Source organism: Lycium ferocissimum, chromosome 11 (assembly GCF_029784015.1).
Source record: "Lycium ferocissimum isolate CSIRO_LF1 chromosome 11, AGI_CSIRO_Lferr_CH_V1, whole genome shotgun sequence".
NCBI classification, from domain to species: domain Eukaryota; kingdom Viridiplantae; phylum Streptophyta; class Magnoliopsida; order Solanales; family Solanaceae; genus Lycium; species Lycium ferocissimum.
In genome coordinates this window covers 11,585,269-11,595,327 of record NC_081352.1, presented here as the reverse complement: position 1 = coordinate 11,595,327, position 10,059 = coordinate 11,585,269, and positions in this window count along the sequence as shown.

Below are 10,059 nucleotides of genomic sequence, written 5' to 3'. Positions count from 1 at the left end.
TGTTATACCTCGCATTTTGTACATTTGAATATTCCGAGTTAATGGCGGGAAGTTAAGGACAAGGTTATAATTTTTTTTAGAATGTATAAGTGGCGTATTCATCCTTTTTATTGGAATGGAGCATTAAGGGTAAATTTGGAATAAAAAAAATTAGGGGCCAAAAGTTGAAAAAGAATTTTCATGAAATGGCCAAAAGGCCAAGGTGGCCGTGGGCCCCACCCATATGTTGGCCAATATTTTCATGCCATGAAGTGGCATATGTGTACACTACATTGTGGGAGTCAAGTATATATGTGTACAAGTCATGAAGCAAGACAAATTATCATTCATCATTTAAGAAAATTCTAGAAAATTAGAGAAAAAGGGAGAAAAAGAAAGAAGGGAAAAACGGCCAAGAGGGCACATGACCGGCCATGTATCCCATATATATATATATATATATATAATATATATGGCATACAAGGCACAAGCCAACATTTTACAACTCTAGAAACTTGAGAGGAAAGGAAAGAAAATAGAGAGAGGGTGTTCGGCCATGGGATGGCCGAACATGACCCATGGAAATTGAAAGAGAAAAATTATTTTCTCCTAGTTCCTCTACTAATTGGAAGGCCCTCTATAACGTGGAGTGGTTGTGGAAGCGAGTAAACCATTCGTTGTTGCTTACAAAGGTGCATCTAGCCGTGTAGAGGAATTGAAGGAGAAGGTGAGGTTTAATCCTTCTTTACATGTTTTATGATTGTTTGTGCATGTTGTGATATGTAGAAATGAATGAAATCATGAAAGTTGTGTTGTGGTGTGTGGCCGTGATATGGTTATGGTGTAGGAGAAATGAATTAATGTTATTTAGTATTTTCGATGTTGTTGTGGATTTTATGTTGAAAAATGAAGGTTTAATGATCCAAGTTGAAGTTATGGTTGTGTGGGCTGATTTGGTAGTTAATGTGATTTTAATATGCTTCTTGAATTTATGGAAATAATGTTGGTAAACGTATGGAATTGTTGATATAGTTTATGAATTCGGAAGAAGAAAATGTGTCATTCATGCTCTTAATGTAGTTGGAAGATTTCGGGTGGAATGGCCTATGGTTTGGGTTGTTTTGAATATTGTGCGGATCGCTTGGAATGTTCTTAAATCATGTGTGAATGGTTGCGGATTAGTAATCGAATATGCGAGCATTGATATTGAATTGATCGTATGTAGTTTATTTGAATATAAATGAAATGTTGTCGAATTGTGTAGAAAGGAATTATTAATGTTAGAATGCGTTTTGAATCACTTATGGATATTGTTAGTATGGTTGTTGCTTTGGTTGTTGTTGATTTGGCCGAGTTGAATTCGCGGGGATGTTGAAGTTATAGGGGAAATGCTGCCGGAATTTTTGTAGACAAAGTGTTAATTTGGAATTGGATTCTTAAGTATTATGGCTAATGGTTGATACCTAGCGACATTATTGTAGATCGTGAGAAGTCGAGACGCAAGTTCGGATTAGCTTATCAAGCGGCTAAGGTATGTAAAGCTCAACCTCTCTTTCTTTGACATGTCTTAGTTGAAAGTAAGTTATGACACGAATCTCGAGGTAATTCTATTCTGGTGATCCGAGCATGTTCATGATTCTTATTGGTTTCTTGATACTCGTATTCTTAATGTGGTCCTTATGTCATTTGTATAATTAAATTTCAAAAGTTGCATAAAGGTTTTATTTTCAAAAGAGTTTTGTTTCTAAACGATTCTGAAACTACGAACGTCCGTAACTTTCATAGAAAGGCTCGGATCGCTTCGATTTGTTCCTAGAAAGTTCTAAAGTGAATAATGTTCGTAACCTTCTGAGGCGGACTCGGATTGGTGTGGCATATGACTATGATCTCTATGGTTTTGTTAATACGTTTATGATATATGCTATGTTTCCGAATAACGTCCGAAAGATATTTGATATAACTATGGTCCGATTTTCAAATGACATTCCGTTTAGACTACTTCATTGAGTCTATGATGATGTTTTTTATGCATATGGTTTGTCACTACTCTGCTCGTGCCAGCCTCAATGTATCTTTCACTGAGTCCCGGGCCGGGTACGTATTCTTGCACATATCTTTGCATTGTTCACCGAGTCCCGAAAGGGCTGGGTACGGTATATGATGATATGATTATTCACCGAGTCCCGAAAGGGCCGGGTACGACCGAGTCCCGAAAGGGCCGGGTACGGTATATGATGCTATGATTATTTACCGAGTCCCTTGCTAGCGGGGCCGGGACACGCTATTCACCGAGTCCCTCACTAGAGGGCCGGGTACGGTATGTATATATGTATATGGACATGCATACATGATTACGATATGATTTTGCTCACCGAGTCCCTCACAGAGGGCCGGTACGGTATATATGTACGATGATATGATGATATGATTATGATATGATTTTACCTACCGAGTCCCTCACTAGAGGGCCGGGACACGCTATATGTATATATGATGATTATATGATTTTGATATGCATGATAAATATTTTCGAAGACAAGTCTTATGATCTTCTGTACTCTTTACTTCAGTATGATCCCGCTTACTACATTTCATGCTTTACATACTCAGTATATCTTCCGTACTGACCCCCTTTCTTCGGGGGCTGCGTTTCATGCCGCGCAGGTACACCCAGATGAGCTAAAGACATTAGTAGAAGATGTTCCAGCGGGATTGGCGAGCTCCACTTTCTCCGGAGTGCTGCCGAGTCGGTGTGTCATGTTATGGTATCATGTTCTGTGTTAGAGACTTTGCAGACAGCGTCGTGGGTATAAGATGTCGGTTGTATAAATGGCTATGTAAGCCGATGTATTATTACGCATTGTATTATAAGTTTTATATGTTACAGATTTTATTTGATCCAAGAAAGGTAAATAGCATATTGTTCTTCGTAAAACTTTCATTATGTACTTGTGGCATGATTTGAGGGCCGGCATGATTATGAATATTACAAGAGTCGGCGGGTTCGCTCGGCCCTAAAAGGGTCGGGTGCCCGTCATCAACCCTATCGGATTAAGGGTGTGACAAATTGGTATCGAAGCGGTTCGTCCTAGGGGTTGTGCCGCAAAGTCGTGTCCGTAGAGTCCCGTTTTATGGTGTGAAGCCGGCCACATTTATAAACGAGTAGAGAGGCTACGGGCATCTAGAGATGGTTACTCTTCTTTCACCTCTTAGATCGTGCCATAGAGCCAAGTCATAGGAAATGAGATATTTTGCACTAACCTTCGATGTTAGCGGAATAACGACATCGATCGAAGAAGGTGACCGACGATAATGGAAGTTATAAAGCACGCAGTAAGCAAAGGTAGGAAAGATATGTCGAGTACGGTATTGATGTACGATTGAAATGTAAAGTTGAAAGTAAAAGGGAAAGTAAAAGAAAGTGTAACACGCGTGGTCGTGTTGGACGTACGAGGTAAGTCCATTATTTTCATACCTATTGTGGATATTGGGAGCCCCGGGTGTGCCGTGATACAATACGATACGATATGATATATACATATATGCGATGGCCCCCGTGAGGCATTGTTGGTATTTCGCGTGCGTGTTTGGGATAGTAAGGAATACGAGAGGAAACTACGCCGAAATTTTCCGGAAATACATACGAGATAAGATGTAAGTTTGGAATATGTTTTGAAAAGGTCATATGAATAGTAACGATGGGATTTGGACAAAGTGAGTAGTGGCTGCCCTTTAGGAAGAACAAGTTAATTGCGGAATTAGTGATAAGAGTAAACAGGAGGTCGATGGGGATATGGTAATGAGGAATTTGGAACGGACTGGTGATATTAAGAGATGATTAGAAAGGATTGGTAGGTTTGATAGAGTGATATATTAAGGCATGACTTTGAATCGATAGGTAGGAGAAAAATATGATGAGATTATAGTCACGGGAATAATGATACGAGTAAGACTGGGGTATGAAAAAAAAAGAATTGTGACGGATAGGAATGTATTAATAAGATAAATCGGGATGTGTTGTGAGGGCGTTTTGGGAATATGTTAAGATTCCGACCTACTCAATATTATGTGTAGAAGGTCGTGCGGTGAGGTGGACGCGATCGTAAAGCGTTAAGGCACCCGATTCCATCAAAGTTTCAAGGTTAAGCGTGCTAGGATGAGAGCAATTTTAGGATGGGTGACCCCTGGGAAGTTTTTTTTACGAAAAGTCTTACAAATTCGGCGTAAGAGGCAAATGAGAAGTTAGATTAATTTAAGGAAAATTTGACGGAGTAGCGCGAAACCTTAAGAGGACGTGTAGGACAGGGCGGATCAGGTCGGTGAAGAGAAGGAGTTAACGGAAAGAAAAAAAATAAGAAGGAAGCGAGACAATAGTGTAGTAATAGGTTATGACGTGTGTAACGGAGGACACGAGTGCCATAAGTGACGGGAACGATGAAAAGCCAAGTTATAGAAAGGCGAGGAAAAACAAAGTAGACGACGAAGGTGCTAGGACGAGGAGAAAAAATGAATAAATGGGATGATACGGATAAACTTGGGTGAATAGAATACGTTTTGAAAAAGAGAGAAGGATTATATAGGAGTAGTGTGTCCTAAATGACACAGAGGTAGCACAAGATTCCTCGGGTGCAGAATAAAAGATAGGTATAAATGGGAGAAATGATAAGGGATATCAAAGGGAGCACCCGAGATAGGTTGAGATAAAGATAATATTCCAAGAGAAATTTGGATACTTATCGTTGGAATAAAAATGCTGCCTAATTGAGGTTGGAGATAAGGACATGGGGCAAGTATAAACGGATAATGGTATAGGTACACCCCTAAAGGGGGGAAGCGGGTGAGAGGAGTGCAAAGTTGTGATAGAAACAATTGACACGATAATGTGTTGGATACGGATGCCTGAGCTACAAAGAGGCCCTTTACCAAAATAAGCTAGTAAGATTGGGAAACCAGCAATAGGTGGATCAAAGTCTGGATGATATTTAAGGTAGAGCGAGAAGTTTTACAAAGACTTTGAGTGACATGACGCTAGGAAGCGGACGTGTAGGAGGGAAAGAGTATGACAAGAGAATGATATTGAATAACTTAAGAAATAGTAGGAAGGATAGCGATGCTATGCAAGCAGTTTTGCAAAGACTATGAGTCGACTAAGTGCCAAGAGATATTAAGAGAGAATAGAAAACTCTTTACGGTAGGAGTGAGGGAGTCGTGATTAAAGAAAGGGAAGAAATATGACAAAATAGGACGAGCGAGTTTTGAAATGAACAATATATATAGAAGTAGAATAAACAGAGGACGGAAGGACTATGTCTAAGATGGAACGTACTTTATACAAGTTGTATAAGGATAGGGATGCCACCTGTAAGTATTGGTATGCTAAGAATAAGACTAAGTAAGTGTTTGACAAGAAGAGCGAACGCTTAGCAAGGACAATACAGTTGTGAAATTTCGGGGACACTACGGAGAATGTAATAATGGTTTAAGCCAACTACAAAAAAAAGGAATTAGTGCTGAGGACGGACGAGGCATGACTATGGTTGAACTAAGGATCTGTTTCGATACCGGAGGTAAGACAAGAGAAGGGAAGACAAGGTAGAGCATAAGGATTAGTAAAGCGACGCTGAGGTATTTCATGGGCCAATCTGAATGCCTTCGCGTATTCTTGCAGAGATTGCAACATAATGTGAGACAGGAGAGTGAAGAGCGAGAAAGATCTTCGAGCTAAAGGTACAAAAGGGTGTCAGCGAAGATAATAAACCCGAAAAGACACTTGGAAGGATAGTGACAGTTGTAGTAAAAAGGAACAGCGAGGGGTAGTTGGAAAAAATTTAAAGAAAAGAGAGAGTGCTACTCTCATGAATGGAATAAAAGAATCCATCAGATGTTAGCAGAAGGTTTATGGACCACTAAGTAATTTAAACATGAGAGCATATGCTATGGAATCATATGGATCGTCAGTGCGAAGCAATACCCAACCGTAATTATAAAAAAAGTCCGCACCGGAAAGCTAACAAGGAAGAGGGACTGACGAGATGACCGCTAGTACAAGGAAAAGGAATATTGTAGGTCGATGGGTAGTTATGGCATGATAAGTCAAGAGCACAATAATGGAGGCAAAAATCTGGGTAAAAGCGAGATACTAGCTAAATTCTGGTTGCAGGCAATAAAGGAGTTAAGTGAGAATGAGAAGAGACCGACGTATGTCTTAAGGAAGGATTAAGTAACTGAAAATCGAACCCTAAAAGGGAAATAACTGTTCCCAAGGAGAAAAGGGTATTACACCCCGAAGTTCCTACACACTGGGATCTGTTGGAGGTATTGTTAATGGGATGCAAGTCATCGGTGCTTGCGTTACGATTATACGAGTCCGAGTTCGTGTGGCAGAACAATAATAGGGAGGAGATGACCTAGGAAGTTGAGGGAGAGATGAAGAATAGGTGATCTAAATTCCGAAGTTGGCTATGAAGATTGATGAATGAACGGTATGTAATGGCTATAAAAGGAACCCCCCCCCCAAGATCCTTAGAAGACCTTACAAGACTAGTTGAACATTCGAGGACGAATGTTCTAAAGGGGGGAAGGATGTTATACCTCGCATTTTGTACATTTGAATATTCCGAGTTAATGGCGGGAAGTTAAGGACAAGGTTATAATTTTTTTTAGAATGTATAAGTTGCGTATTCATCCTTTTTATTGGAATGGAGCATTAAGGGTAAATTTGGAATAAGAAAAATTAGGGGCCAAAAGTTGGAAAAGAATTTTCATGAAATGGCCAAAAGGCCAAGGTGGCCGTGGGCCCCACCCATATGTTGGCCAATATTTTCATGCCATGAAGTGGCATATGTGTACACTACATTGTAGGAGTCAAGTATATATGTGTACAAGTCATGAAGCAAGACAAATTATCATTCATCATTTAAGAAAATTCTAGAAAATTAGAGAAAAAGGGAGAAAATGAAAGAAGGGGAAAAACGGCCAAGAGAGGGCACATGACCGTGTCACGACCTAGCCCCGTAGGCCGTGACTAGTGCCCGAGCTGGGCACCCAAACACATTCACAGAATCCGAATCACAAACAGAGCTTATGCGTGTACAAATATCAGACGCTGTCTCAAATTAAGTCAAACTCAAACATATATATATCAGTTCTAAGAAGGCTATCAAATGGCGCATCGGCCCCAAAACATATACAAATGCAAAGCCGACAAGGCCGCACACGGCGAACGGGATCGCCTGCGTAACATATAACATACAAACACACCTGTACATAATAGGCCTAACCCACATATACGTCTACGTACCCTAAATTCTAAACACAACAATCATATGACGGGACAGGCCCCGCCGTACCCCCGAACAAACCAATACATACGCAAATAACGTATATACCAAGACGTGGGCTCCGGAATACGGGCTCTTCACCAAAGATAGTGTCCTAGATCAAGGATCACCGAATCGGCCTATACCGCGGCATGAAACGCAAAGACTGAGAAAGTGGGGTCACGGAATATGTACCGAGATGCAGCGTAAGATACAAGAAGCAACCGAGTCTAAAGCGTAAAAGTGAGCATAATAACCTGAATACCAAAGTGCTCGCATCCGAAGTACAAATCATACATGTTGCGAAGACAAATATAACTATCGTAATGCCAAATGCTTACTTTCCTTTGAAAAACATTTCGTCTCATATACGGAAAATAGAACATATCATATGAGTTGACATTACCGGTGTGGGATTCGCCTAAGCCAATGTGGGTTTGCCCCACCATTGGGTTTGCTCCACCACCGACTCCGATACCGACTGATCATACTCCAGAATACATATATCATATCACGATTCATAATCAAAACAGAAGTACAGAAAGTAAGTGTATATCCAAAAAGCCAAATACCGCGGTTAATATTATCCGACATGCCGCGGCCAAATACCCAGCGGTCAATATTATCCGACATACCGCGGCCAAATACCCAGCGGTCAATATTATCCGACATACCGCGGCCAAATACCTGCCGGTGCTCGGCGAACCGGACATATCATACCTGTAACATCATGTAGTGCGCACGATATTTAACCGGCCCGGGATTCGGCGAAAGATGCAATAACCATTTGCACGAGCAGAGTAGTGAGTGATAATATGCAATGCAAAACACTTACAAAGACCCAACAACATAATCAATGCAAACTATTATTTACAACCCAAGATAATAGTCAAATCAGATTTTCTTCCGAATATCACTCGGGAGCATATCAAACCGAACATCAGGAACCATAATCACGTATCAAAATCACATACATAAAAATCCTTATTTCAGACTCTACAAATCAATAAGTAATCATACTCGGGGGTCGGAAAGATAGTTATATTAAATTCTTTCAAAATTAGGTCGTCAGAACCAAACATAGACAGTCGCGGGACCCACGGACGAGCGTCAACCCAATCCGGCCCCGCCTATGGAAATCAAAGTCATTACTCGTCATGAAATCATTTGCGAAGATATCAAAGCGATCCGAGCCCTTTCTTGAAAGTTACGGTCGTTCGTAGTTTCGGAATCATTTAGGAACAAAACTCTTTTAAAAACAAAACTTTTATGCAACTTTTGAAATTTAGTCATACAAAAGACATAAGGACCATAAATCGACCAAATTAAGAGTACGAATGTCAAGAAACAAATAAGAATCGTTTACGAGCTTATCAAAGCAATTCGGTTCTGTCCATGAAAGTTACGGACATTTTTAGACATAAGGTCCTTTCGGAACTAACCGTTTACAAAGCATTTCAAATCAAATCGTATCAAAGACATACGGACCATAGCTTGACCATATTAAGGATGCCAACATCACCAAGCAAATACGAATCATAAACATGTTCGAATTTTTTGAATAGAATTTCCCCCAAGGCTCATAACGTATCACAACTTACTTGCGTCTAGGACATGCCAAAGGAAAGAAGGATGATAGCTTCACATACCTCGTCCGCTCTCAAAGTCAATCCAAACTCAAACCTCGGGCTCTCCATAATCTACAAATATGACATAATATGCCAAACATTAGCTATAGATACTTAGGAATTTATTTCCAAACCCACACTTAATTCTACAGAAATTTGGGCAGCATTTCCCCTGTAAATACACCAACCCCGAGAATTCAACTCAGCCAAATCCACAACAACAACACCAACAACCAAGCTAGCAACACCAATAATCAATCCGAAAGGCAATATAACATTAGCAACCCTCTTTTACATCATTCAACAACATTCATAATATTCAATTCGACGGCTTACCTTCAAGCCAACATCAACGTTTATACATTCAAATACTAACCCGAACCCATACCAACAATATTCAAAGACATTTTAAACAATTCATACAACATTTCAAACGTCCCAAATAATACTCCAACTCACCCGAAAGTGCCCCAAACCCGAGAACCTCAACTATAACGCATTCCTCATTTCCAAATCATGATTTGCACCAACAATTCACCTTCTAACAATGTCATTCTCATAAATATACAAATTACATCAAATGCACAATAATCTCCAAATCAGCCCGCAACACTTACAATATCAATTTGAGTCATTAAACTTTTATCGCCAACATAGAATTCATAACGACAACAATCAAAATACTAATTAACATCAATTCATTTCTTGTCACACAAATGTCCTATATTCGGCCAACACCTCCCATATACATATTGATGACTCTCATTATTTTCTCCACTCTACAACAATCACAACATGCTAACTAGACTTTAATTCATTACTTCAATGCAACACAACAACACACACACGGCCACACACACCATGCACACACTCCACTCTACATGCAATATCTCCATGAATTTCATCCATTTTCATCTACTACAACATGCACACATCATTCATAACACATAAAACAAGATTAAATCTTACCTTTCTTCTTCAACTTCACAACTAGGCTAGGGTTTGCGATCTACAAAACGGATGGTTTGATGACTCAAAAAACACTTCCACACTACTTAGGGACCTCCAATTAGTGGGTTTGCATCAAAGAAATATTTTTGGGATGGCTAATTTTTGGTCTTGAAAAATTGAGG